The 21,257-nt window shown below is 36.6% G+C and overlaps 1 pseudogene; it reads left to right on the top strand.

Annotated features, from left to right (window-relative positions):
- Positions 1-13,696: 13,696 nt before the first annotated feature.
- On the top strand, positions 13,697-13,877 carry LOC136307002 (U2 spliceosomal RNA; annotated as a pseudogene).
- Positions 13,878-21,257: the final 7,380 nt, after the last annotated feature.

Genomic DNA, 21,257 nt, shown 5'->3' with positions numbered 1-21,257 from the left:
AAGAAAATATTTCTAATGTAATTTATATCAACAAGATGTGAAAGAAATTCACTTTTGGATAATATTTAATATACAAATTTACATTTGCTCTGCAAGTCAGATGGTCATATGGTGTGATGGTTTTTGAGTTATTGCTTCTAAATTCAGAGTTCTGCTGGTTCCAGTACTTTGTTGACTTTCTGTATACTGGGTAGTAATTATCTTATTTGTGTCTGAGTAAGTGATTTTAATGAATTTCATTTTAAATAGGAGAATATTTAACACTTTATGTTAAAAGATGAAGATGACCGTGATATATATTTTTTCTGTTATGGAGAGGTTTGCTGCGTATTTTGTGGCAAAGTGCTCAAACAGTTATGAACAGAAAGATGAATTGCACATTTTTTCCTTTGGCAAATGACAAGAGCTCCAAATTGTTGACCTTTCCTATGATGAAAAGTGGCTGTCAGAGTGTGCTACCTAGCATTAATAAATGCACTTAATCTGTCCTTTTGAGGTAAATGTAACTTAACAGTAGAAAAAACATAATGGGTTTTTGAAAGAATTTCATGCTATGGAGAAAGCATTTTGAAAATGGACCTTGGGAAATGTTTCTATTCTATGTGACTTTTCTGAATTAAGTGGCATAAGTGATTCACTTATAGAGACTTTCATATGTTATACTTTAAAAATTTCAAAACAATTTTTAGCCAGTTTAAAATAGTAAAAAAAAAAACTTCAGGACATTTTGAATTCATTTGTTAAAATATATATTAGAAATGCAGCTCCTTCTGATTAGTAAATGAAAGCATCTGGAAAGAAATTTATTAGCTGAATATCAACAAACATTTATACGCTTGATGGAAGGTACTAAAAACCAAATATTTCAGGCACAACCAATGACTTTCTTCACTTGGGTTACAACAGCCATTAAAACTATGTTGGGATCCTGGCTAGCTGGCTCAGTGTATAGAGTGTTGACCCAATGTATGGATGTCCCAGGTTCGATCCCCAGTCAGGGCACACAAGAGAAGTGATCATCTATTTCTTTCTCCCTCCTCCTCCCACTTCTCTCTTTTTCCCCTCCTGCAGCCAGTGACCCAGCTGGATCTTCACCCCAGTAGCTGAGAATAGATCTGGTTAGCTCGGTTGATTCAAGTATCAGCCCCAGACAGGGTTGCCAGGTGGATGCCAGTGGGGGCTCATGCGGAAGTCTGTCTCACTATCACCCCTCCTCTTATTTAAAAACAAAAACAAAACCAACCAAACAAACAAACAAAAAAAACTACATTGGAAGCTGGCTGAATTTAGGTGCAGTCTTAAGTTACAAAATATTTAATCAAATTTTTAAAAATGATATATATCCAATCATTTTATGCTTTCTAAGATATTAATAATAATTGCTTTTTGTAGGAACACAATTTTGTACCTTCAACAAATAACCCATTATTAAAATTTTAGTTCATCTCTCTCAAATTTCTATCTGTATATACATGTATTTACATGGGACAATAAATATATGTATATATTTGAGAATACTGTATGTATATACATTATTTTACATGTAAATTTAATGTGTGTAATGTACAAGTAAAAAATATATATAGTTTGAGAGTACTTGTTTAAACCATTTTTTCCCAAAGTTTAGAGACAATGGGTATAGAGATAAAAATATTTATGCTGGCATCAGATTCAAGTCCTACTCCAAGTTCTGCATTAAAGACATACCTTACATGAGTCAGGTAATAGAATTCTAGAGCTGAAGGAGGGAGAGCAATGCCATTTTACAGAATTTCTATGAGGGGGAAGCATGATTATGTGTGTTGGTTGCCTGGCATGTACAAAGATGGACCTTCAGTAACTCGTGGTGGACATTAGCAAGGTCGGTAGAGACCACATGGCCTATCACTTACCCAGGAGAGGAAATGGACGGAAGAAGGGAGGATGGAGTTGGTCCATGTTTTAAGATGAGTGATGGAAGACTCATGCTGAACTCCTCTTGAGAGCTATTTTGAAATCTCATATTAGTTTTGATAACTTCTGATGATTAGTTTTTGCCAATAATTACAGTTCCTCCAGGGCCACCTTCTGGTGTATTACAGAGGAGGGCCCTGCGATCAGTGTACAAACTGATTATCTGTACCAGCTGCTCTAGTCTCATGCTTTCCATATTAAAATACCCTCAGCTTGACATTTCTTGATTTGTGTTTCTTTTTCCCACTGCCTTTAATTCACATCAGGAGCATTTCAGAAAGACCAGAAGAACAAAGGATGAGACCCCAGAAGTTCTGTCAAGCTCCAGAGTGTATCAGAAGCTAAGAAGAAAGTGATGTCTGAGTTACCAGCTTAATGAACCAAGACTTTTAAAAAATGTTTTCTTCTTAAAATCTGGCAATTTGACTTGTTTTTCGAAGTTGATGTAATTGAAGCAAGAAAATGTCACTTCAAGGTACACCTACTCTGAGAGATGTGTGGTATTGAATGTTTTCTATCACTAATGGGAGGAATTTAACATTTATTCATTGCTTACCAACTCCCAGATACTATGCTGGTCTTTTTATTGAATCACATCATTATTTATTGAAAAGAAATAATTTCTTGTAAAGTTACTATTAAGTTCAACCAGGTATTAAGGTCAGCTGAGGCCCCAGGCACAGAAGAAAATATTGGGCCTCTTAAAAAAAAAGAGAGACACAAGGAAAATAAAAATACATGTTAATCATATTTTTAAATAAATAAAAAATATTATGTACTATTAGTATTAAAATTGCAGATATGAAACCAAATTCGGTGTCATTAGAAAAAAGTGTAAAGTTGGGATTTTGCAGGGCCCTTCAGAAGTCAGGGCCCAGGGCGTGCACCAGCTATGCCCACCGTTAAATCCCACCCTGGGTTTAACGATATTGCTTTTATTTTAGAGATGAAGGAATTAAAGCTCAGAGAAGTTAAGCAATTAAGGAAAGAATTTTATGCCCAAACTCCTATAATGCAATCTCATCATTACTTCTGTCAGTGTGAAGCTTGAAACATGTTACTAAACTTTATCTTTGAGTTTCTCCATCTGCAAATTGTGCATAACTGTTTGCCACCAACTTCAGTATATTTACACAGACGAGTAATCAGAAAGTGGAGGTCTTGACTATGGTGATGCTATCTGTTACCCTGACACAGATCTAAATTTTACTTATTAGTCAGCAAAGTTTTCCTTCCATTCTTTACCCTCCAACTGAAGTTTAGGTGTGCTGCACTTTACAGGAGAAAGCTATTGTAGTCCCGAGGAAGTCTAATGTGAACCAGCTTTCAAAATAGGTCATGGCAAAGTCATTCTAGTTCCAAAACTAAAGAAAGAAATAGACATGAGAAATCTATTCAGAGAAGGGTCTGCCAGTTTATTTGTAAACTTTACAGGCTGTGCAGTCTGTCTGGGGGTACTGTCAGCCAATGGCATAAAACCTTCAAAATTGCTCTGTCATCAGCTGAAAAAGCTGAGTAAAAACATGACAGTTTGAACAGGAAATAAGTTAATTTCAAACTTATCCTTCTGACTATTAGTCATTTCATTATTAATTTACAAATTATGTGTGTATGTGCACTTGTTTCTCAAGCTTTCTCTACATGCTGGGGACAATGTGTAAAGGAGATAGTGTTGACAAATGCTCTTAAAGGGAACTTTTTGATGGCACTCATGCATTATAGACACATGATAGGCATATGTAAAGCCTGCTGCATAGTATTGAATAGAATAAAATCTGACACGATAAATTAGGTTAATGTGTGCCACTGTCAGATGGTACTATTTTGAGGCATATACATGACAGAGCAATTAATGTCTTAGAACAGCTACTCGAAGATAAAGGAAATTGATTATCTTACCCTGCAAATACATAAGTTCATGGAAGGTTTAGTTGTTGGTATTTGGAGGAAAGAATAAGATTATCTTCCTCTGTAACTTTTTTTTAAAAAATATTTTATTTAGGCCCTGGCCGGTTGGCTCAGCGGTAGAGCGTTGGCCTGGCATGCGGGGGACCCGGGTTTGATTCCCGGCCAGGGCACAGAGGAGAAGCACTCATTTGCTTCTCCACCCCCACCCCCTCCTTCCTCTCTGTCTCTCTCTTCCCCTTCCGCAGCCAAGGCTCCATTGGAGCAAAGATGGCCCGGGCGCTGGGGATGGCTCCTTGGCCTCTGCCCCAGGCGCTAGAGTGGCTCTGGTCGCGGCAGAACGATGCCCCAGAGGGGCAGAGCATCGCCTCCTGGTGGGCAGAGTGTCGCCCCTGGTGGGCGTACCGGGTGGATCCCGGTCGGGCGCATGCGGGAGTCTGTCTGACTATCTCTCCCCGTTTCCAGCTTCAGAAAAATACAATATATATATATATATATATATATATATATATATATATATATATATATATATATTATTTATTGATTTGAGAGAGAAGAGAGAAAGAGAGAGAGGCAAGGGTGGGGGGGAGAAGGAAGTATCAACTTGTAGTTGCTTTTCGGGCAAACCTGGGGTTTTGAACGGGCAATCTCAGCATTTCAGGCCGATGCCTTATTCACTGTGCCACCACAGGTCAGGCTATAACTTTTCAACCTTTGTTAGATCAAATCATGGATCAGAACAGGGAGGAGTGTAGTGAGGAAAGATTGGAAACCTAATTTTAGATTAGATTTAACCAAATTTTTAAGACAAAATTGGTCACAGAGATTTCTGTATTCTCATGAAGCTAAATGCATGCCTAGAGAGGACAGCAATTGTGTGATTTCATCACAAAAATTAACTTCTTGTACGGGCATGGTTGATCCAACTGAGAAAAGGAAGGACTGGAATTCCATGGAACCATCTAACTGTGGCCTTATTCAAAAAGTTCTTTTAAATACTTGCTTGTTTATAAAGCAATGTGAGGAATGCATGCATACTGCAACAATTTATTACCTCATGGTGAGACAGTGTCAATGCTACCTGATGGAATGTTTCCATCAGACATCATCATTATAACCCATTTTAATAATAAATCAATCACTTCTTGCAAAGTAGGCTGACCTAGAAAGTAATATTTTTCTCCATTTAGGAAATACTGGTAAATGACTTCCTGCCCCACTTAAAATCTTTTAGTGGCTTTCAATGAATGAAAGAAGACACAAAGAGCCTTGGTTAATAAGGTCTCCTTGAGCCCATTTCCCACTATGTTTATTTCACTCTAGTCATGCTAGCTTTATTTTCACTTCCCTAAATGGACCAAGCTCCTGCTGCCACAGGGCCTTTACATATGCTGTTCTTGCTGTGTGGGACATTTACCTTTTGCTTTATTTCTTTTTTTTTTAATAATTTTATTTTTTTTAATGGGGCGACATCAATAAATCAGGATACATATATTCAAAGATAACATGTCCAGGTTATCTTGTCGTTCAATTATGTTGCATACCCATCACCCAAAGTCAGATTGTCCTCTGTCACCTTCTATCTAGTTTTCTTTATGCCCCTCCACCTCCCCCTTTCGTTCTCCTTTTCCCCCCTCCCCCCGTAACCACCACACTCTTATCAATGTCTCTTAGTCTCACTTTTATGTCCCATCTACGTATGGAATAATGCAGTTCCTGTTTTTTTCTGATTTACTTATTTCACTTCGTATAATGTTATCAAGATCCCACCATTTGCTGTAAATGATCCGATGTCATCATTTCTTATGGCTGAGTAGTATTCCATAGTGTATATGTGCCACATCTTCTTTATCCAGTCATCTATTGACGGGCTTTTTGGTTGTTTCCATGTCTTGACCACTGTGAACAATGCTGCAATAAACATGGGGCTGCATGTGTCTTTACGTATCAATGTTTCTGAGTTTTGGGGGTATATACCCAGTACAGGGATTGCTGGGTCATAAGGTAGTTCTATTTTCAGTTTTTTGAGGAACCACCATACTTTCTTCCATAATGGTTGTACTATTTTACATTCCCACCAACAGTGAATGAGGGTTCCTTTTTCTCCACAGCCTCTCCAACATTTGCTATTACCTGTCTTGTTAATAATAGCTAATCTAACAGGTGTGAGGTGGTATCTCATTGCAGTTTTGATTTGCATTTCTCTAATAACTAAAGAAGATGAGCATCTTATCTGTTGGCCATTTGTATTTCTTCCTGGGAGAAGTGTCTGTTCATGTCCTCTTCCCATTTTTTTATGGGATTGTTTGTTTGTTTGTTGTTGAGTTTTATGAGTTCTTTGTATATTTTGGATATTAGGCTCTTATCTGAGCTGTTGTTTGAAAATATCATTTCCCATTTAGTTGGCTGTCTGTTTATTTTGTTATCAGTTTCTGTTGCTGAGCAAAAACTTTTTAGTCTGATGTAGTCCCATTCATTAATTTTTGCCTTCACTTCTCTTGCCTTTGGAGTCAAATTCATAAAATGCTCTTTAAAACCCAGGTCCATGAGTTGAGTACCTACGTCTTCTTCTATGTATTTAATTGTTTCAGGTCTTATGTTTAGATCTTTGATCCATTTTGAGTTAATTTTAGTACAGGGGGACAAACCGTAGTCCAGTTTCATTCTTTTGCATGTGGCTTTCCAGTTTTCCCAGCACCATTTATTGAAGAGGCTTTCTTTTCTCCATTGTGTGTTGTTGGCCTTTTTATCAAAAATTATTTGACTATATATTTGTGGTTTTATTTCTGGGTTTTCTATTCTGTTCCATTGGTCTGAGTGTCTATTTTTCTGCCAATACCATGCTGTTTTGATTGTTGTGGCCCTATAATATAGTTTGAAGTCAGGTATTGTAATGCTCCCAGCTTCATTCTTTTTCCTTAGGATTGCTTTGGCTATTCGGGGTTTTTTATAGTTCCATATAAACCTGATGATTTTTTGTTCCATTTCTTTAAAAAATGTCATTGGAATTTTGATGGGAATTGCATTAAATTTGTATATTGCTTTGGGTAATATGGCCATTTTGATTATATTTATTCTTCTTAACTAAGAACAAGGAATATTCTTCCATCTCATTATATATTTTTCGATTTCCCTTAACAATGGTTTATAGTTTTTATTATATAAGTCCTTTACATTCTTTGTTATGTTTATTCCTAGGTATTTTATTTTTTTTGTTGCAATCGTGAAGGGGATTATTCTTTTGAGTTCATTCTCAAATGTTTCATTGTTGGCATATAGAACGGCTATTGACTTCTGTATGTTAATTTTGTATCCTGTGACCTTACTGTATTGGCTTATTGTTTCTAGTAGTCTTTTTGTGGATTCTTTGGGGTTTTCGATGTATAGGATCATATCATCTGCAAAAAGTGATACCTTTACTTCTTCTTTTCCTATATGGATGCCTTTTATTTCTTTGTCTTGTCTGATTGCTCTGGCTATAACCTCTAGTACCACATTAAACAAGAGTGGAGAGAGTGGACAACCCTGTCTTGTTCCTGATTTAAGGGGGAAAGCCTTCAGTTTAGTGCCATTTAATATGATGTTAGCTGATGGTTTATCATATATGGCCTTTATCATGTTGAGATATTTTCCGTCTATACCCATTTTGTTGAGAGTCTTAAACATAAAATTGTGTTGTATTTTATCAAATGCCTTTTCTGTGACTATTGATAAGATCGTGTGGTTTTTGTTCTTTGTTTTGTTGATATGGTGTATTACGTTAACTGTTTTAAGTATGTTGAACCATCCTTGAGACTCTGAAATGAATTCCCCTTGATCATGATGTATTATTTTTTTAATATGTTGTTGTATTCGATTTGCTAGTATTTTGTTTAGTACTTTAGCATCTGTCTTCATTAGAGATATTGGTCAGTATTTTTCTTTTTTGTGCCATCCTTGCCTGTTTTTGGTATGAGGGTTATGTTGGCCTCATAAAATGTGTTTGGAAGTATTACTTCTTCAATTTTTTGGAAGACTTTGAGTAGAATAGGAACCAAGTCTTCTTTGAATGTTTGATAAAATTCGCTGGTATAGCCATCTGGGCCTGGACTTTTATTTTGGGGAGGTTTTTAATGGTTTTTTTCTATTTCTTCTCTACTAATAGGTCTGTTTAGGTTTTCTGCTTCTTCTTGACTCAGTCTAGGAAGGTTGTATTGTTCTAGGAATTTATCCATTTCTTCTAGGTTGTTGAATTTAGTGGCATAAAGTTTTTCATAGTATTCTACAATAATTCTTTGTATATCTACGGTGTCCGTGGTGATGTCTCCTCTTTCATTTTGGATTTTGTTTATATGAGTTCTTTCTCTTTTTTCCTTGGTAAGTCTTGCCAAGGGTTTGTCAATTTTGTTGATCTTTTCAAAGAACCATCTCCTTGTTCTATTAATTTTTTCTATTGTTTTTCTGTTCTCTATTTCATTTATTTCTGCTCTGATTTTTATTATCCCCTTTCTTCGGTTGGTTTTGGGTTGTCTTTGATCTTCTTTTTCTAGTTCCTGAAGGTGTGAAGTTAAGTGGTTCACTTGGGTTCTCTCTTGTTTGTTCATATATGCTTGAAGTGATATGAACTTCCCTCTTATCACTGCTTTTGCTGCATTTGATAGATTCTGATATGTTGTATTGTCATTTTCATTTGTCTGTATATATCTTTTGATCTCTGCACTTATTTCTTCTTTGACCCATTCATTTTTTAAAAGAATGTTGTTTAGTTTCTACATTTTTTGGGATTTTTTCTCTTTTTTGCAGTTGAATTCTAGTTTCAAGGCTTTATGATTAGAAAATATGCTTGGTACAACTTCGATTTTTCTGAATTTGCTGATGTTGTTTTTGTTGCCCAACATATGTTCAATTCTTGAGAATGATCCATGTACACTGGAGAAAAATGTATACTCAGTCACTTTGGGATGAAATGTCTTGTAGATGTCTACCATATCCAGGTGCTCTAGTGTTTTGTTTAAGGCCACTATATCTTTGTTGATTCTCTGTTAGGATGACCGATCTAGAGCCGTCAGTGGTGTATTGAGGTCTCTAAGTATGATTATATTTTTGTCAGTTTTTGTTTTAAGGTCAATAAGTAGCTGTCTTATATATTTTGGTGCTCCTTGGTTTGGTGCATATATATTAAGAATTGTTATATCTTCTTGATTCAGTGTCCCCCTTAGCCATTATGAAATGGTCATTTTTGTCTCTGAGTAGTTTTGCTGTCTTGTAGTGAGCATTATCAGATATGAGTATTGCTATGCCTGCCTTTTTTTGGATGTTATTTGCTTGGAGTATTGTTTTCCATCCTTTCACTTTGAATTTGTTTTTATCCTTGTTACTTAGGTGAGTTTCCTGTAGGCAGCATACAGTTGGATTTTCTTTTTTAATCCATTCTGCTACTCTGTGTCTCTATTGGTGAGTTTAATCCATTTACATTTAGTGTAATTATTGACACTTGTGAGTTCCCTATTGCCATTTTATAGATTGCTTTCTGTTAGTTTTGTGTCTTGTTTGATCCTTCTCTTTTGTTTTTCTACCTTTTGTTTTTATTTGGTTGTATTCCACACATCTTTCTTCTGTTGCTATCTTTTTTAAGTCATGTGCTTGTGTGGTGGTTTTTTCAATGGTGGTTACCTTTAACTAATGAAAAGGGTTCCTACTCTGTTCATTGTAGTGCACTATTTTGTGAGTACTTTTGCACTCCATCGTCCTTTGCTACTGTTAATCTCCATTCTCTCCCTCCCTTTCTTTTTGTTGTTGTCACAGTTTAAATTTGGTTTTATTGTGTTCTTCTTGGAGCTTTTACTTGTGGCTTTATATTTTTTTGTTCTTTGTATCTTATTGGAGAACCCCCTTTAGTAATTCCTGAAGTGGGGGTTTTCTGATGATAAATTCCCTCATCTTTTCTGTATCTGTGAATGTTTTTATTTCTCCTTCATATTTGAAGGATAGCTTTGATGGGTATAGTATTCATGGCTGAAAGTTCCTCTCTTTCAGGACTTTAAATATTAAGGTCCACTCTCTTCTAGCTTGTAGAGTTTCTGTTGAGAAATCGGATGATAATCTAATGAGCCTCCCTTTATATGTTGTATTCTTCTTTTCCTTGGCTGCCTTGAGAATTTTTTCTTTGCCGTTGGTTTGTGCCAATTTCATTATGATGTGCTTTGAAGTAGGTTTGTTGGGGTTAAGAAAACTCGGAGTTCTGTTTGCTTCTTGAATTTGAGGCTTTAGTTCTTTCTACAGCCTTGGGAAGTTCTCATCTATTATTTGTTTGAGTATGTTCTTCATTCCATTTTCTCTCTCTTCTCCCTCTGATATACCTATTATTCTTACGTTATTCTTTTTGATGGAGTCAGATAATTCCTGTATGGCTATCTCATTTTTTAAAATTTTTGAGTCTCTTTGTTCTTCTCTCTGTTGTGCCTCAAGTTGCTTGTCATCTATTTCACTAATCCTACACTCTATCTGGCCTATTCTATTAACTAAGCTTGTTACTTCATTTTTCTGCTCGTGAATTGAGTTTTTCATCTCTGTTTGATTTGTTTTTATAGTTTCAATTTCCTTTGAAATATATTATTTGTGTTCATTGAATTGTTTTCTGAGCTCCCTAAATTGCCTTTCTGTGTTTTCTTGTATATCTCTGAGTATTTTTAGAATTTTAAATTCTTTGTCGTTTAACTCCAAGATTTCCAATATATTAAATTTTTTCTCCATAGATTTTTCCTCATCTATCTGTGTTACCTTTCTTTCTTTTGTATCCATGATATTCAATTTTCTCTTCCTTAATGGCATCTGGAGGTGGTTTTGTTGATAGTATTAATGAGATTTAATAAAAAATAAAAAGTTAAAAAAATAAAAAATTAAAAAACGTTGTTTTGTTTAAAAAATTAATAATTAAATAAAGAAAAAATAAAATTAAAATAAAAAAAAGAAATTATTCCCCCCCTTTTTTTCCTCTTCTCTCCTCTCCCTTCTTTTTGAGAAAATCTTGTGGTGAACTGTGAATTATATTGTACTAAATAGAACAAACAATGCCTCTAATTGAGGGCCTGAATTGGGGAGAAGTAATAAAGGGGCAAAAAAAAATAGAGAGAAAAGAAAAAAAAGGGGATATGGACCCATGAAAAGCAAATAAGGAAAAATTTGGTCAAGAATAAAATGATTTGCTTTAAGGTGTTGGTTGACTAAGAGTTATGATGAGAGGAATAAGAGAGAAACAGGAAAATGTGGCGACAAATTAAAATATTACTATTGTATTTAGTGGGACAAGAACTAGATAAAATGGAGAGCCAGGGATGGGAGCACTTCTAGTAAGTTAAAAAGGTGAAGTAAAAAACCCCCAAAATGCCACAAACATAAGTTTGAGTCCCAGATAAGATATTGTAATTTGTTTGTTATTGAGATTTGAATGAGTGGAGAAATAAAGAAGAAAGGAAGAAACTAATATAGAGGGAGAAAAGAATGAGAGAGAGAGAAAAAAGAGGGTACCACTAAAAGAAGAAAAAAGAAAAAAGAGGAGAGAGAGAGAGAGAGAGAGAGATTTAAGGGTTTTGGAGTGCAACCCTCATAGAGAGAAAGGAAGAGGAAAGAAAAGATAATGGGAGATGTAACACTTATGGGTAGTGTAGTTCAAGGAGAGGAGAGAGTAAGACTGGCAGAGAGTTAAACGACCAAATTGGAGGAGGAAAAAAAAATCAATAATGAAGATAAGAGAAACAAACGAACAAATATAATTAAATGGGATAGGTTATAAAGTCTGTGGATTATTCTTGATTTTGAGAGGTTATCTTCTTGCTTTTTCTTTTCTCTCTCTCTTCCTGGTCAGTGACTCTATACCCCGTTTCTGCTCCTTTGGCACGCTCAGGTAGAGGTTTGCAGTTGATAAGTCTCTATGGCAATGTCATATATTTTGCTTCAATCTCGTTGGCAGTCGAGGCTCATTAGCATTTATAGGCTCTGACAGTGAGAGAGTTCGTGCTCCTGGAGCCTCTCTCCTAGTCTTTTCTTCCTCAATTAGTAGCCTGATGATCCAGCTATGGGGTTGCTGCTGCCTCTGTCTGGATAGTAAGAGGCTCAAAGAGCTGGCAACTCCCCACTCATTCCCACTCAGCACAGGGCTCTGGGTAAGGCTCAGTCAGTCAGAGCTGCTAGCATAATCAGGTGGGGCTTCTGCCCACTCAAAGACCTCTGGCTCTGCCACTGTGTCAGGTAACATGGGCGGGCGCCCACTCCCGGGGCGCTTGGAGGAAACTCTCGCTCACTATCTGCGCGCACAGACCAGGATATCAGGCCGGAAGTCTCATACTCTGAGTGAAATCCTGCCCACACAGAAAAGTTCCAGCGTTGGAATTGGCTCTTGCTCCCTCCCCATGTGCGGCTTTTTCAGGGCGCTGGGGTGGCCCGAGATTCCTCTTTTGGCCCACACAAAGGCCCCTGACTCTGCCCCTCTGTGGGGTAACACGGGCTTCCACTCCTGAGGTGTTGGGAGGAATCTCTTGCCCACTCTCCATGCATGCAGACCAGGATATCAGGCCGACCGCCTCACCCTCTGAGTGAAACCCCTCCCTCTCGAAAAAGTTCCAGCATTGGAATTAGTTCTCGCTCCCTCCTCGTGTGCGGCTTTTTCACGATGCTGGGGCAGCCCGAGATTCCACTTTCGGCCCACACAAAGGCCCCTGACTCTGCCCCTCTGTGGGATCACACGGGCGCCCACTCCCGGGGCTTTGGAAGGAATCTATTGCCCACTATCTGCACTCGCTGACCAGGAGATTGGGGAACTTTGTCTGGGTTTGGCACGAGTGTTAGCTTGTATTGACTGGGTTGCCACAGGCACAGTTTTTCCTTGGCTTGGATCTGCGTGCCACAGCCTGGTTCGGCCATTTGTGCTGCGGCCTGGATCTATTCGCCCCCTTTGCCTGCTTTAGTTTCTATATTCTCAGTTCGTAGGGAAAGAAGCCCTATTTAGGTTAGTGAGGAAGGCGGAGCATTTCTTACTCCCTATTTCCTTCAGGGTTTGATTATATATTTAGCCAATTTTTTGCTCGACCATACCTTCGGGTGTATTGCAAAACATCAGGAGGCTCCAAGGATAGGTTTTTCTGTTTCCGGTTGAAGATCCTGTTGAGTTTTGGGAGAGATTTATCGGTATCACTTCCTACAGTGCCTTTACTCTGACGTCATCCCCATGACATTCTCTATCTTTTGCTTTCTTTACATAGTTCATTTCAATGAATCCTTCAGCTCTTAGCTCAAAGGGAACTTCCCCAGAGAGGCCTTCCTTGATGCTACTTCCCAGCCCACGAAGTCTAGATCAGATTCCTCTGTGATATATTCTCATAACTCAGTTTTACTTTCTTTTAAAATACGTAAGTTGTAATAACTCCTTGATTGGTTTAACAGTTTGAATATTTCCACTAGACTATAGTTATGTAAAAGAAGGGGTCTGACTAATGCACACAATTGCTTAATAAATATTTGTTAAAACATGAATGAATGAAGAAAGAATAAATGCCAGTTGACCAAGTGTAACATTTTTTAAGGAAGCTAAACAACAAAGATTAAAGTAAAGATATGATTTAAATTCACTGAAAAGATAATTTGGGACAGAAAGATATTGGAAACAGCTTCCCTTATTGGAAAAAGCTTTCCTCCTGTTCCTGAAAAGCCTATTCTTAACTATTATGCTTGTGCTCCCAATCCAGATTAGCCCCACTTATTCCCACAGAGTTCTCTTGTTCTCTATATTTGCTTATCTTCATCTGTAAAATAGACCTTTCTTAGCCAGCTATGGGTGCAACAATGGTTACATAAACAACCCACAATCGCTTTGCGGCCTTTTGGCTAAGATCAAGTGTAGTATCTGTTCTTATCAGTTTAATAAACAACCCACAGACAAATAGTTTTTCCCTCATGGTCTGTGGGTGGGCCAGGATCAGGTGACTCTCAGCTGGGCTTGGTCCTGGGCTGCATGTTGAGACCAGATCTTTAGCATGTGTCTTATTTGGGGCCATAGTTGAGGGGCAAGAGCTATCTGGCATGCATTCCTTTTGATGGCTAACAGGACTGTAAGAGACCAGAGAAAACACTCAGTGCTTCTTATGACCTCAGCTTAGAAATGCACATAGTCATTTATGCTCACATCCTATCAGCCAAAGCAAGTCTCAGATGCTTGACCAACATCAAAGAGGAGGGAAGTTCACACCTCCCATAATGGAAGTTACTATAGTCACATGGCAAAAGCTGCATACATTTAATTCTATAAAAGGGAGGAAGTGAGGTATTGAAAACAATCTAATCTACCACAGACCTCTACACATATGGAAGAAGAACAACTAGGAAGCCTGTGAATAAATTAAAACATATTTTGTTGCCATTGTGCATAACACCTACATTTGTATTTCCTCCAGGGAAACACAGTTTCTTGGAACATGTCAAAGTGTGTTCTTGCTGTGCCATTGGCATCTAGAATCACCTTTTATTTTGAATTGCTGCTTGGCTGTTTCTCACTGCCTTTTGAATAAAGTGTACCCTCCTTGGCTTGGCATTCAGAGCTCTTCTTCACAACATGAGTTCAACATCAAGTTTCAAATTTTATCTAACTCTAGTGTGTACATTTTAAATCTGACAGATTGGGCCACTCATTGATCCTGAGAACTCTTCGTGTCATCCTGAAGTTGTGTACACAGATCTTTCCTCCTGGCAAGCCCTTTGTGGTAGACTATATTATTTGTTAAAATTGCTCACTACCCTCTACCAGGCCCATCCCTGCAAGGTTTTCCTCCGTATGCCTCTTGTCCATTGTCATCAAGTTGTTCATTAGACTTGCTTTGGCTAATAACATGTAGTGTGATAGAACAGAAGTTTTAAGAGCCATCATGGGTTTCCCCCATGGGTATTTTCTCTCTTCCATATGTGGCATATGTCAGATATAACTACTCTTCCAACTGGGTCCTGGATAAAAGAGGACATAGGGCAAAGCCAGAGCCAACCCACAGCTGACACATATGTGAGTAAGAAGTCTTTGCGATTACAAGCCATCGAGGTGTGAGGATTGCTTGCTACTTCAGTGCAGCTTAGCATGAGATGACTGATCGACTCACACCAATGAGGTAGAATGGAAAGAACATGGCTTTCTTTTTTTTTTTTTAATAAATTTTTATTAATGGTAATGAAATGACATGAATAAATCAGGGTACATATATTCAAAGAAAACATGTCTAGGTTATTTTGTCATTAAATTATGTTGCGTACCCCTTGCCCAAAGTCAGATTGTCCTCCGCCACCCTCTATTTAGTTCTCTGTGCCCCTCCCCCTCCCCTAACTCTCTCCCTCCCTCCCTCCCATGTCCTCCCTCCCCCCACCCCTGGTAACCACCACACTCTTGTCCATGTCTCTTAGTCTCATTTTTATGTTCCACCAATGTATGGAATCATGTAGTTCTTGTTTTTTTCTGATTTACTTATTTCACTCCTTATAATGTTATCAAGATCCCACCATTTTGCTGTAAATGATCTGATGTCATCATTTCTTATGGCTGAGTAGTATTCCATAGTGTATATGTGCCACATCTTCTTTATCCAGTCTTCTATTGAAGGGCTTTTTGGTTGTTTCCATGTCTTGGCCACTGTGAACAGTGCTGCAATGAACATGGGGCTACATGTGTCTTCACGTATCAATGTTTCTGAGGTTTTGGGGTATATACCCAGTAAAGGGATTGCTGGGTCATAAGGTAGTTCTATTTGCAGTTTTTTGAGGAACCACCATACTTTCCTCCATAATGGTTGTACTACTTTACAGTCCCACCAACAGTGAATGAGGGTTCCTTTTTCTCCACAGCCTCTCCAACATTTGCTATTACCCGTCTTGTTGATAATAGCTAATCTAACAGGGGGGAGGTGGTATCTCATTGTAGTTTTGATTTGCATTTCTCTAATAACTAATGAAGCTGAGCATCTTTTCATATATCTGTTGGCCATTTGTATCTCTTCCTGGGAGAAGTGTCTGTTCATGTCCTCTTCCCATTTTTTTATGGGATTGTTTGTTTGTTTGTTGTTGAGTTTTATGAGTTCTTTGTATATTTTGGATATTAGGCCCTTATCTGAGCTGTTGTTTGAAAATATCATTTCCCATTTAGTTGGCTGTCTGTTTATTTTGATATCAGTTTCTCTTGCTGAGCAAAAACTTTTTATTCTGATGTAGTCCCATTCATTTATCTTTGCCTTCACTTCTCTTGCCATTGGAGTCAAGTTCATAAAATGTTCTTTAAAACCCAGGTCCATGATTTTAGTACCTATGTCTTCTTCTATGTACTTTATTGTTTCAGGTCTTATATTTAGGTCTTTGATCCATTTTGAATTAATTTTAGTACACGGGGACAGGCTATAGTCGAGTTTCATTCTTTTGCATGTGGCTTTCCAGTTTTCCCAACACCATTTGTTGAAGAGGCTTTCTTTTCTCCATTGTGTGTTGTTGGCCCCTTTATCAAAGATTATTTGACCATATATATGTGGTTTTATTTCTGGGCTTTCTATTCTGTTCCATTGGTCTGAGTGTCTATTTTTTTGCCAATACCATGCTGTTTTGATTATTGTGGCTCTATAATATAGTTTAAAGTCAGGTATTGTAATGCCCCCAGCTTCATTCTTTTTCCTTAGGATTGTTTTGGCTATTCGGGGTTTTTTATAGTTCCATATAAATCTGCTGATTTTTTGTTCCATTTCTTTAAAAAATGTCATTGGAATTTTGATGGGAATTGCATTAAATTTGTATATTGCTTTGGGTAATATGGCCATTTTGATTATATTTATTCTTCCTATCCAAGAACAAGGAATATTTTTCCATCTCATTGTATCTTTTTCGATTTCCCTTAACAATGCTTTGTAATTTTCATTATATAGGTCCTTTACATTCTTTGTTATGTTTATTCCTAGGTATTTTATTTTTTTTGTTGCAATCGTGAAGGGGATTATTTTTTTGAGTTCGTTTTCTAATATTTCATTGTTGGCATATAGAAAGGCTATGGACTTTTGTATGTTAATTTTGTATCCTGTGACCTTACTGTATTGGTTTATTGTTTCTAATAATCTTTTTGTGGAGTCCTTCGGGTTTTCGATGTATAGGATCATATCATCAGCAAAAAGTGATAGCTTTACTTCTTCTTTTCCGATATGGATGCCTTTTATTTCTTTGTCTTGTCTGATTGCTCTGGCCAGAACTTCTAGCACCACGTTAAAGAAGAGTGGAGAGAGTGGACAACCCTGTCTTGTTCCTGATTTAAGGTAGAAAGTCCTCAGTTTTATGCCGTTTAATATGATGTTGGCTGATGGTTTATCATATATGGCCTTTATCATGTTGAGATATTTTCCTTCTATACCCATTTTGTTGAGAGTCTTAAACATAAAATTGTGTTGTATTTTATCAAAAGCCTTTTCTGCATCTATTGATAAGATCATGTGGTTTTTGTTCTTTGTTTTGTTGATATGGTGTATTACGTTAACCGTTTTGCGTATGTTGAACCATCCTTGAGATTCTGGGATGAATCCCACTTGATCATGATGTATTATTTTTTTAATATGTTGTTGTATTCGGTTTGCCAGTATTTTGTTTAGTATTTTAGCATCTGTATTCATTAGAGATATTGGTCTGTAGTTTTCTTTCTTTGTGCCATCCTTGCCAGGTTTTGGTATGAGGGTTATTTTGGCCTCATAAAAAGTGTTTGGAAGTATTGCTTCTTCTTCAATTTTTTGGAAGACTTTGAGTAGAATAGGAACCAAGTCTTCTTTGAATGTTTGATAGAATTCACTAGTATAACCGTCTGGGCCTGGACTTTTATTTTTGGGGAGGTTTTTAATAGTTTTTTCTATTTCCTCCCTGCTGATTGGTCTGTTTAGACTTTCTGCTTCTTCATGACTCAGTCTAGGAAAGTTGTATTGTTCTAGGAATTTATCCATTTCTTCTAGATTGTTGTATTTGGTGGCATATAATTTTTCATAGTATTCTACAATAATTCTTTGTATATCTATGATGTCTGTGGTGATCTCTCCTCTTTCATTTTGAATTTTATTTATTTGAGTCCTGTGCCTTTTTTCCTTGGTGAGTCTTGCCGAGGGTTTATCAATTTTGTTGATCTTTTCAAAGAACCAGCTCCTTGTTTTATTGATTTTTTCTATACTTTTTTTGTTCTCTATTTCATTTATTTCTGCTCTGATTTTTATTATCTCCTTTCTTCGGCTGGTTTTGGGTTGTCTTTGTACTTCTTTTTCTAGTTCCTTAAGGTGTGAAGTTAAGTGGTTTACTTCGGCTCTCTCTTGTTTGTTCATATAGGCCTGAAGTGATATGAACTTTCCTCTTATTACTGCTTTTGCTGCATCCCAGAGATTCTGATATGTCGTATTTTCATTTTCATTTGTCTGTATATATCTTTTGATCTCTGCGCTTATTTCTTCTTTGACCCATTCATTTTTTAGAAGTATGTTGTTTAGTTTCAATATTTTTGTGGGTTTTTCCCCCTCTTTTTTGTGGTTGAATTCTAGTTTCAAGGCTTTATGATCAGAAAATATGCTTGGTACAATTTCAATTTTTCTAAATTTGCTGATATTGTCTTTGTGGCCCAACATATGGTCAATTCTTGAGAATGTTCCATGTACACTAGAGAAAAATGTATACTCTGTCGCTTTGGGATGAAGTGTCCTGTAGATGTCTATCATATCCAGGTGTTCTAGTATTTCGTTTAAGGCCACTATATCTTTATTGATTCTCTGTTTGGATGACCGATCTAGAGCCGTCAGCGGTGTATTGAGGTCTCCAAGTATGATTGTATTTTTGTTAGTTTTTGTTTTAAGGTCAATAAGTAGCTGTCTTATATATTTTGGTGCTCCTTGGTTTGGTGCATATATATTAAAGATTGTTATGTCTTCTTGATTCAACTTCCCCTTAATCATTATGAAATGACCATTTTTGTCTCTGAGTACTTTTTCTGTCTTGTAGTCAGCATTATTAGATATGAGTATTGCTACGCCTGCTTTTTTTTGGGTGTTGTTTGCTTGGAATATTGTTTTCCATCCTTTCACTTTGAATTTGTTTTTATCCTTGTTGCTTAGATGTGTTTCTTGTAGGCAGCATATAGTTAGATTTTCTTTTTTAATCCATTCTGCTACTCTGTGTCTTTTTATTGGTAAGTTTAATCCATTTACATTTAGTGTAATTATTGACACTTGTGGGTTCCCTACTGCCATTTTATAAATTGCTTTCTGTTAGTTTTGTATCTAGTTTGATTCTTCTCTTTTGTTTTTCTATCATTTGTTTTTGTTTGTTTGTGTTCCATACTTCTTTCCTCTGTTGCTACCTTTTTTAAGTCAAGTGTTTTTGTGGTGGTTTTTTCAAGGGTGGTTACCATTAAGTAATGAAAAGAGTACCTACCATATTCATTGTAGTACCCTATCTTATAAGTATTTCTGCACTTCATCGTCCTTTGCTACTGTTAATCTCCATCCTCTCCCCCCTTTTTTTCCTTTGTTGTCACAGTTTAAGTTTGGTTTTATTGTGTTCTTGGTGGAGCTGTTACTTGTGGTGTTGTTTTCTTTTGTTCTTTGAATCTGGTTGGAAAACCCCCCTTAGTATTTCCTGGAGTGGGGGCTTTCTGTTGATAAATTCTCTCATCTTTTCTCTATTTGTGAATGTTTTTATTTCTCCTTCATACTTGAAGGATAGCTTTGATGGGTATAGTATTCTTGGCTGAAAGTTCCTCTCTTTCAGGGCTTAAAATATTGGGGTCCACTCTCTTCTAGCTTGTAGAGTTTCTGCTGAGAAATCTGATGATAATCTAATAGGCCTTCCTTTATATGTTGTACTCTTCTTTTCCCTGGCTGTCTTGAGAATTTTTTCTTTGTCATTGGTTTGTGTCATCTTTATTATGATGTGCCTTGGAGTGGGTTTGTTGGGGTTAAGAAAACTCGGTGTTCTGTTTGCTTCTTGAATTTGAGGCTTTAGTTCCTTCCACAGGCTTGGGAAGTTCTCGTCTATTATTTGTTTGAGTATATTCTCCATTCCATTTTCTTTCTCTTCTCCCTCTGATATATCTATTATTCTTATGTTATTCTTTCTGATGGAGTCAGACAATTCCTGTAGGGCTTTCTCGTTTTTTATTATTTTTAAGTCTTTTTCTTCTTCTCTCTGTTGTGCCTCAAGTTGTTTGTCTTCTATTTCACTAATCCTATCTTCAATCTGGGCTGTTCTGTTAGCTAAGCTTGTTACCTCATTTTTCAGCTTGTGAATTGAGTTTTTCATTTCTGTTTGATTTGTTTTAATAGTTTCAATTTCCTTGGTAATATATTCTTTGTGTTTATTGAGTTGTTTTCTGATCTCCCTATATTGCCTTTCTGTGTTTTCTTGTATATCTCTGAGTATTTTTAAGATTTCTATTTTAAATTCTCTGTCATTTAGCTCCAAGGCTTCCAATATGTTAAGTCTTTTCTCCATAGATTTTTCCACATCTATTTGTGTTACCTCTCTTTCTTTTGTATCCATAATATTTGATTTCCTCTTTCTTATTGGCATCTGAGGGTGGTCTTGTTGATAGCACTAATTAGAATTAATAAAGAGTAAAAAGTAAAAAAAAAAAAAAGAAAGGTAAAACACCCCACAAAAAAAAAACAGTAATAATTTATTATTTCCCCCTCTTTTTCTTTCTTCTCTTTCCCTCCTCTCCCCTCCTCAGGGAAATATCGTGCCTATAATGGAGGGCCTGATTTGGGGTGAAGAGTTCAGGGGGCAAAAAAAGGGAGTAGGGACCTACTAAATGCAAAAAAAAAAAAAAAAAAAAAAAAAAGGAAGAAAATCTTAGACAAGCATAAGATGATTTGCTTGTAAGTGATGGTCAACTAAGAGGTATAATGAGAGGGATAAGAGGGAACCAGAAAAAAGGACCAAAAAAAGAATAATAAAGAAGAAAAAAATAAAAATAATAAGTAAAAATCTGTTGTATTAAGTGGAGCGAAGACTAAATACAATGGAGACCTTGGGTTGGGAGGACCCAAAATGCCACAAAAATAAACAAACAAGAAAAAAACAAAAGCAAAAAAGAGAAATAAAGCCAAAAAAAGCCTTGAGTCCCAAATGAACTAATTTGTTTGTGATTGAGGATTAAATGGGAGGAAAGTAAAATGAGAAAAGAAAAAACGAATAGAAAGGAAAAAATAAGAAAAAGAGAAAAACGAAGGAAGAAATAAAAAAGGAAGAGAAAAAAACTAAATAAAGCAAATCAAAAAAAAAAAAAACAAAAGAGGAGAGAGTGAGAGTTAAGTGTTTTTGAGTATAACCTTAAAGGAGGGTGAGGATGAAGAAGAGAAATAAAATGTAACAGTTATGGGTAGTGTAGTTCAAGA

The sequence above is a fragment of the Saccopteryx bilineata genome, chromosome 5, assembly GCF_036850765.1.
Source record: "Saccopteryx bilineata isolate mSacBil1 chromosome 5, mSacBil1_pri_phased_curated, whole genome shotgun sequence".
Lineage (NCBI taxonomy): Eukaryota > Metazoa > Chordata > Mammalia > Chiroptera > Emballonuridae > Saccopteryx > Saccopteryx bilineata.
This window is presented reverse-complemented; position numbering and strand designations above follow the sequence as displayed.